Here is a 9,969-nt window from a genome sequence, read left to right on the forward strand (position 1 = left end):
GGTATCAGAGCATGGTTTAAAGATCAAATATTTTGATTTTAAAGCTTTGGATTTTAAAGTTTTTGATTTTAAGGTTGTTTTAAGAAATCTACACTGACACTGCGTGGCCCCAAGTCCAATTAAGATAAAATAAGTTAAGTTAAGTTAAGTTAGATTGAATAGAATATATGCATCTACATATAGAAATCTACCTACTTTTGAGATGCATAAATAATTAAACAATTACTATTTGATTGCATATAGGTTTTGAGGGGTACTGGTGACATACACACCATGTCTAGAAGAGGTGGTAGTCTCGATACCTCTCATAGTGATAGCGAGGGATCTCTAGATTCTACGGCTATAAGCAAATGGCACCCTGATATAGGTGATTCGGAAGGTGATCCATCCCGAATTCCTAATAACAGAATTCCTCTGAACTTAGCAGAATGGGTTCATAATAAGGAAAGCTTTGAAAGTAGCCAGAATTTTGAAAGTGAGAGTAGCTCTAATATTTTGAAAACTGAAATAGATTTCCTTTTGAAATAATCCGAAGAGCGCCCTAGAGAATGGATGAGGGAAGAAATTGCAAGGGGATATATTCGTTCTAGGAAGAGCGTGACAGTAGTCCGACTCTTTCCACCAGGCTGTGGGAGAAATGTAAGGGGACAACCACAAAAAGATAAGGAGAAAGTAACAGTGGCAAGTAAACCCCTTAGAAAAGTGTCAGGTGTACGACATTTTCCTCCCGGTTGTGGAAGAAATGTTGCAACTGTGAGTGATGAAGAATATAGGAGAATACAACAAGCCTGGATTGAGGAGCAAAGGAAAAAATCTCAGGAGGAGGAAAACCCGGAAGAGGATCTTTAGGAGGACTCGGAGTAGAATCTTTTGATAAGATCAGATTAAGATGATGATCCCAAGGACATGTAATATTTTCGTAGGATCTTACACTACCTTAACTCTAAGTAGATGTTGTGTAAAAGAGATAATAATTATCTATACAAAGAAGTAAAAATAGTTTGGCTTTTAAAGTATAAGACTAGAATGTATTATAAAATGGTTGTTTAAGTAACTGAAGGTATATGGGAATCTTTAGTATGATAGAGATAAATTGGTAATATAATTATTGGGGAAGGTTATAGAAGGAAGCAATAAAGTTATAAATGACATTCGAAATGGGTAACGTGATTAAGTTGATGATTGTAATTTAAGCATGAAGGGGATTACTCAGTGATGCCATGATACTATGAGGTAATAATTGGGCACAAATATACCCCAATGAAGTTAAATTATGGAACATTGGGAATATAAAATTTTAATTTAATAAGGATTGCGAGAATAAAGTGAGGAGGAAGCTGGGCTGTTTTCGTAGTTAATTATACCGAAAGTCAATAAGATTATTGGAGTATACGACAAAGAAGATAATTGGATAGGGATGATAATAAATTTGAGGAAAGTTGTAGATAGTAAGCAACTTATGTGTGGAGTGGTATATGTATCATGAATTTATTACATTGTATGGAAAGGATGTTATGAGGTGGAATTTTATGAACGTTGATAAAATTCAAAAGATGACATGAGATGAAAGTATTAATCTGGCATAGTGTGTATGACAAGTAAATAGAAGGTATCTATACTTATGGAACTCATGATATATATCTAAAAGGGAAACCACTGGTTGAGAATGCTTGATGTGGTGACTTTGAATGCAGACAAATAGCTTTGATGAGAAAATTTCTAATAGCTACAGTACTTCAGCATTGACTGTTCAACGTTATACTACTCCGAATACCTCACGCTTATGATGCATGAGTAAGATGGGAGTGACACGATAATGAGCTTACAAATTGAATTTTGGTTGTTGGTCATTGTGTTTTGTTATCTGGGAGTCTTAAATATTCTGGAGAATGTTTACCCAAATGAATTGAAAAACTTCTTTATTGCCTTGTATAGAGGCATATAATTAAAAGAAAAAAAAATTGAAAGATTCTTGAGATGACTATATTAAGATGAGATACCAAATAATGAAAGTGTGAAGGAAGAATTACGAGACTGGTATAGGAAATCAGTTTATATAGAATATCATTACGAGAATTTGTAATATCTGTTTTGATACAGTAAAATGACAAGAGTTAGGAACAACATGAGACTAATTGTGTGACACCCTAGAAACCTATGAAGATGAGTTAGGGATTGAATGGATGAGTACGTATTTATATATCTTTAAGAGTAAGTGTTTTAGGAATACATAAACATCTTTGAGAAGAGATTGTAATAATACACAGCAAGTATGAAACGTAAAATTTTTAAAACTTGCTGAGAAGCCTAACGGCTAAATCACAAGTTAAGGAATCACATGCTGTGAGACATAAGTTTAAGATAGATATTCCCAAGGAAATACTTAAGAGAAGTTTTGCTCTGGATCTCGTTAAAGCAAGCACTAAGTTATGTAATTATAAAAAAAAAGAAGCTGTAAGCTGAGAGTGATATTAGTATTAATATTGAAAAATACTTGAGGAGAATCTAGTTTTAAGTTTTACAATTTCAAGTACAATTTATAGATTGGTTAAGGAAGAATGATGTTATGTTCATATGAAGGAGTGGAACAAGGATGATAGAAGTTGACCTTGAAAATGAAGTCAGATAATGAAACTTTCCTAATATATTATGGAAATTGGAATTCGAAAATGCTTAAGGCATACATGATTCAAATGGGTTCGAGTCTTAAGTGACAAATCAATATCGTAATGCAAGAAAGATACAAGGTAATATAGAGGCATGAAAGATGATTAAGGACAAAAGGATGACTCTTAGGAATTGTGGTATTGCATGAGATGCAATGATCAAGTTGAGATAAATCTTTAAGGCATCAATAGGATTATAAAGCATACACGCATAATAGATCATAATTCAATGGAGATGACATTGTGATGAATGATATATAGTATAAGGAAACTCAAACATGTGGTTGGAAATGATATGAATGATATGAAGTTATATACAAGTATAATAAGAATGTTGACATGCACTATAAGAATTATTATATTGAAACTAGGATTAGGATATGGATGAATAAAGGGGGAATGTAGTCCAAGGCATGTGAACACATGGATTCCTATATATAAAGAGAGATGTTGAGATTTGAAAATGCATGTATCTATGTATATATGAAATTGATAATTTTACTAACTAAAGTGAAGAATGGTTATCAGTAATTGAGAGATTTTGAAATAGTGTCCAGAGAGGTCAGTGAGCTAAAGTGTTAACGAACATGTAATGAACGATTAAAGTTATGAATGACTTTGAAGGTAAACCTTGGATTGTTTAAGTTCTTAATGGAACTCTAATAAAGGAAGGGTATGGACCAGTATAAGATGGATGAATCAAGGTTGAGAAATTTGGTACAGAGCGAATTAATAAAACGATGATTAAGTATACATAAGTAAGTATGATATGTGATCGAAATCAGTATAATTGAGGTGAAGTTATGGTTCAAATTTAATAATGGTGATAAAGGCATGCTTAGTGTCTCGATATAAGAGATCATGGTTATGAAAAGTATTACTGATCCAGTTCCAAAGGATGATAAGTGTCATAAATAAAGCATTTAATTGAACTGAAGGTGAACGAGGTGAATAAATTGAATGTCCCTATAGAAAAAAAACAAGGAGTAGGATCATAGAAGGAGATTGATAACGCAACATCGACGGGAATTCGAGGACGAATTCTATTTAAGTGGGGGAGATTGAAATACCCCATACTTTGATATAGTGATAAATAAAGTTGATCGAATGCAAATTAAGGTCAATTAAAATGTTTAAAAGTGATAAAAGATGAAAGGAGTAGTTTAGGATAAAAATATTTCACAAGTGAGAAAATAATAATTTTATTAGAGGAGAATTTGTGAGATAAAAGGCGATTCAGAAGTTAAGTGAGGCATAATAAGGTGTTTCAGGTACCAAGGAGACAAGATAAAATTTTTAAAATATTAATATTTAGCCGGATGTCGAAATCAGTCAAGAAGAAAGATCATATGGCTGATTCAAGTGGGGGAGAAGATGACAAGCCCGACTCTATAAAAATAATTGTCATGACATACATGTGATGGATAGCATGTTTGCATGCTAAGAGAGTCCCGAAAAAAATTTACAAAAGTCGGTATTATACCTAGACGTACAACAAAGTTGATTTAAACCTCGAACTAGATCAAATAGAAAATTTACGATGAAATTAAGAATTTTAAAGTCCCAGAATGGTTTAATATGGTGATTCGGAGTTTGAGGATCAATTTGGAGTCAAACCGGAATTTTCGCTATCCAGGGGCAAAATGGTCATTTGCCATCTGGGGACACAATGAAAATTTTTAGAAAAGATTTTTGGCCCCATTTGACTTATTGGAGTAAGATTTGAAGTTTAGAAGTGAAAAATTTTAATTTCAGTATAATTTGGAGTAAAAGGGTAAAATGGTAATTTTACCATCTGGAATCGAAAATTTAATTTTTGAAAGAATTTTGATCAAATTTAATTATTTGGAGTGTGAAATGAGTATGAGGAGTGCAAATTATGCATTATGGCAAATTTTCAATTTTTGGGGCAAAAATGTAATTTTTGAAAAGTTCGGGGGCAAAAGTGTAATTTTGAAAAATTTGCTCCATCAAAACTTTGGAAAAATCTGGAAATTTCACTTAAGACTTGGATAAGTCAAAGGGAATGCATGGTGGAAAAAGTAGGACAAGTGGATGGCTAGAAAAAAAATGAATTAATAAAATATTTAAAATATGAATAAAATAATATTATTTCATTAAACAATAAAAAGGCATAAAAAAAAATCAGCCCACCCATTCTTCTTCTTCAACATTCGGCCAAGCAAGAAACAAGAGAGAGAAAGGAGAAAATAAAACCCTAGCCAAGAAATTTAAAGGGAAAATAGGTGGAAATTCAAAAATCAAGTGAAAAAAGGTAACATTTCTTAAATTTGTCTTGTGCTTTACCTTTCCCATGCATTTCCCATCATTTTCCATGGTTGAATCATGTGATTTGAGGATGATTTCAATTCTGGTCATATGGGTTTAGAGAGAGAAAGTTGTTAGATAAATTTGATTTTGAGCTATGTTAGTGTTTAGTGTTAGTGTAGCATGTTTATGAGTAAAACAACAAGAAAAATATTTATCTTCTCCATGAATTTCCCTAGGCCGAATCTAGCCAATGGTATGTGAGGATGAGGTTGACTTTATTTTAAGAGAATTGGGTGGAAAAATGATGAATTATGAGGTTGGAAATTAAATGGGAATTTTCGGTGCAATAAATTGAAATTTTTACCCACTAGGGGTAAAAGCGTAATTTATAGTCCGAACTGATAAATTGGACCAAATTCATAGTCATTGAGGTATTGTGGATATCATTGGATAATTGAAATTGAAATGGATGGAATTGGAGTCGAATTGGGGATTTTAGGATTTTACACCGTGTATAGGCGAGTTAGGTCGGACACCGCAATTAAGCGATTGTTTAAACATTTCAAATCCTATCTAGTGCATACGCATGGATAAGAGCCTGAAATAATTTATGATAAGTTGACACAATTTATTGAATTTTGTGTCATAGATTATGGATAGGTGGTGAGTCAATTGTTTCGGGTAAGAGACTGCACCCGAGGGCGGAAGATAGGAGTATTTCTACTCCTAATACTGTAAGTGAACTTATTATCGTCTTAATTATCTAGAGTAGTTTTATAAAATTGTGTGATTTTATGAAAAATGGGTTTAAATGGTAAATTGCTATGTTTTAGGAGAAATTGTAATTTTATAAAATGATTTTATAAATTTTATGGAAAATCGAATATTGGTTTTGAAAATAGAGTAATTGGAGACTGCCTGCTTGTGTTGTAAATTTATGCTTTTAAATTGAATGGCTTATGACAATATATGAGCATGAATGGCTAAACTGATTTTGGTGTCAGAATTATTTGTATTGTGTATTCAGCCTTGAAAGGCTAGATTGCGATAAATTGCCATGCCATGCTAGAATGAATTTTATTGAATTGGTGGAGTATATATTAATTATTTACTGCAGAGGGAGTTCCGTGGACCAACCTATTAGAGGGGCACGGTAAACTCCATTATATTATTACCTCGAACGGAGAGGCGCGTAGGGTATCTCCTAGGGTAAAGCTTAGGGTTCACTTCACGCCAAACCACCACGTGAAGGGGAACTCAGCCAACGCCAAGGAACGACTGTATTTTTCTCAAACTAAAAATATATTTTAAGTGTATACAAAATTTTAACAGCCTTGGCGGACTCGGTTGGATGCCCTGCGCAAGGTATCACCGAGTATGAGTTTTGGCACGAGCCAAAGTTTTAAGAAATTCATAAGCCAAGTTGATTACTCGATTTATATGGATTAATTTTATTTGGTTGAAATGAACTGAAAGGTAATGAAATTAGAGTATGATGACTTATTTTAATTGTCTACATTTACTCGGCTTTAGATGCTTTAGATGGTATCTGTTTACTCACTGAGATTATAAAATCTCACCCCTTCTTCCTATACATTTTTCAGGCTTATGACAGTTTGTAGATAGTCGAGTAGGACGAGAACTAAGATCGGAACTGCATTATAGAAAGTAAGAGTTCACAGTCTTACATCCTCTTGGTCAATTGGAGCCCACGTGTCATTGCAGATCAAAACTTATATTTTGGTTATCTGTATTTCTATTCATACAATTTTAACTTTACTTTACTTTCATGTGCGAAAAATTATTTACGAATATTTCTATAAAAAATTATTTTATGAGAAAATAGAATATTTTATTGATTATTTTTGAATAGTACTAGTTGTTAACAATTTGCTTTCAAATGAACATTTTAGATACTTATTTTGTTTTAAATCATTAAATATATATTTTCTGCTTACCTACTACATTTTTAGCAAGTTTTGAGATTTTTGACGAAAAATTACGAAAATGCCCCCATGAGCCAGAAAATATTATTTTATTGTTCTTATTTGAAAATGACTTATGATTTTTTTAAATGCGAGATTTAATAATTGTTGCTCACCGGGGAGATGTGGAAGTTGATGCTAAGCCTTGCGGGGTTTCAATCGGCATTCGGGGTGAAGAATGTCTGTCGAGCCTCGCAGCGGTTGTCATGGGCTCGATGGGGAGTTCCGGGTCGTGACAATTATTAAATTGACATCTGATACAGGTATAATGATTAAATTCATTAAAATCAAAATAAAGGGACTCAAACATGTATAACGGAAATAGGAGAGAAGCCATATTCAAAAAACGCTCAAAACCGTTTCTTTTTTATGATTAAATATTCTTTCTTTTTATTATTTATAACTATTTATTGTAATCTATCAAAAAGTATATAATTTGTTTCTTCGAAATACGTGTATTTATGTTATGATTATAATTAATATGTATTTGTTGCCATTATTTTAATATCTGAATAATTTGTAATTATTTTCATTGATTTTTTTAGAATTTTAAATGTCAAATATATTATAATATTTTTCAATATATCTAATTTTAACTTAATGTCCTTAATCATTATTTTATCTTCTCACCAAATCCCTAGCAATCAGGTCGTCTCACCATGGCAGTTCCATTCTTCTTTACTATTACTACCAATCTCTTAGCTCCACCATCACCGGCGGAGTCAAGATGGTGACTAAAGCCATGAGAGATTTGGAAAGCCTTAAACTGAAAATGATGATTAAATTTCTGCTTGCATGTCTCATATAAGTAGAAATTCCTTTGTTGACTTGGGGAAAACGTTGCTCTTTTTTCTTCTAACGTCTCCAAGGGGGGCATGGTGCCTTCTTCTTTGTAATTATTTTGGGGCCTCCATTGCCTACCCAATTTAAGCTAGTGGCTTGTTTAACATATAACAAGGTTTAAGACATAAGAATATGAAACCCGAGACTTGACTCATGACCTTGTTTTCCACGACATTGAATACTTAATTATCTAGCCTTTCTCATACCTACTATTAGGATGGAAGCAAAATTTTTTTAAACTATACATTTGAATTTTAAAAAATTTAAAGGGTAAAAATAACTTACATTAGATATAGAATTTACAATTTCATTCGTAAAAAAAAAAATAAAAACAACATATTTATTTATATATATATATTTCATCATTACGTATATTTTATGAAATTTTACGGATTGAATTGATGTCTCTTAATTCACGACCCCAACTTGATCACTTTTGTTATAGTAGTATGAATTATTCAAAATTTTCAACTATTGTGAAGTTATGTTAGAAAACAATTGAAAATCCAATTTTCTAAATGAAAACTATGGCCCTAATGGTAAGAAATTGATGAATTAATGGCTCGATGCTACTACTTTGTGTTTCCCTATTGTGAAGTACTTGAGGCCTCAGTCTTGGAAATTCTTTAAAAAATAAGAATTTGAGTAATTTGCATCATTAGCATCTTTGACCTTTCATGATGTTTGATTTTCATTCCTAATATAAAAATTTTAATTTTTTTATCCGAAACATTTTGAATTTATTTTAAATATATTAATTGGAAAAATCTTGAATTAAAAAAAATATTTCAGTAGTGAAATAGAATTAGAAAGAATAGATTCTCTTTTTGGGTTTTATGTTGAAACCAAAGAAGTCCTAAACCAAATAGTCCACAGGGTTTTCTCCCTCAGCTACAGTGTTAATATATCACTTACTTTCCATACATTGGGGTTGGAGATGATTAATAAATTTGAAGGTTTTACTCTGAAGCTGATGGAGATTTGTTAGCATGGATCCAGAGATTTTTCTCCCTCAGCTCCAGTCAAGTCATGGTAGCGTGTTTGTTTAGCGTTGAAACTTTAATCATCATTTGCAATATATAAAGAGCGTAAGGACCTGCCGTGGTAATGAATTAACATTTAATTAATTAGCAGAAATCTGTCCCAACTCTCAATTCATTAGCACAAACCAAGACACTTAACAGATAAGGTATATATAGAAATTTGTATTCCTATAAGTCAATCAAGTCTTTCAAAGGCTAATTTATAAATCTCTATGTATTGATTTTAGTCCATTTGTGGGGCTGTGAAGAACAGTGCAGTCCGTTCTGGGCAGTTTGATTTTCCTTTTTTGATGTTTTGTGGTCTTGGATGAAGTCCATGTATTATGTGTCTCCCTTCTTCATAAAAAAAATGCAGAGAGGACTAATACAACACTTTTGACATTGAAATTATTTATTCAAAAAGAAAAGCATTAAAACTAACAATGGATTTACATTTTCCACCCAAACCCCTAAAATTATCAAATTAAAAAAAATAGAAGAAATAAAAACTATTATTCTTAGAATTATAGTCACTACTCTGTCCTTTCAATATCTCTTTCCCCTATTATTGGTAGTGCTATAATTAATTGATAATGTAGGAACTTTTAGTATACTAGTTAGTCTAAGAATAAAATTTGGTAGATCAATTACTCAAAGAATAGAAGACTAGTTGAGAGTCACGAGCATGATAACATTCTGTCTCTTTCAAAAATTAGAATTGAAAGGAGAAAGAGGAAAGCCACCAAGAATTATTCAGAGAAATGAAAGTAGACTTTCTGCCATCTTTCCTACAACCTTGGGGTTTAATGAGCAGAGCATTAATCCTAGAGCAATTGAGGACTTCTCATTTTTCTTTTTATCTTTTCCAGAGCATTAAAAAGAAAAAGACTTTTTTTTTCCTTTTATGGTTGAAGAGAAGGCAAAAATCTTGAATTAAGAAAAAAGTTTCAGTAGTGAAATTAATAGAATAAGAAAGAATAGATTTCCTTTTTGGTTGTTATGTTGAAACCAAATAAGTCCTAACACCATTATTAATAAGAAGAAACATGATGGTGCTATTTACAAGTTGGGATAGAGAAGGGGATAGGAAATTGCTATAGAAGATCTCTATTCAAGTTTAAGTGACATTACTGTCCCACTATTATAACAGGAATCTTGACTAAGACTTAATCTTTCATTTTG

The sequence above is a fragment of the Theobroma cacao genome, chromosome 7 (genome assembly GCF_053813885.1).
Source record: "Theobroma cacao isolate CCN51 chromosome 7, ASM5381388v1, whole genome shotgun sequence".
NCBI lineage: Eukaryota > Viridiplantae > Streptophyta > Magnoliopsida > Malvales > Malvaceae > Theobroma > Theobroma cacao.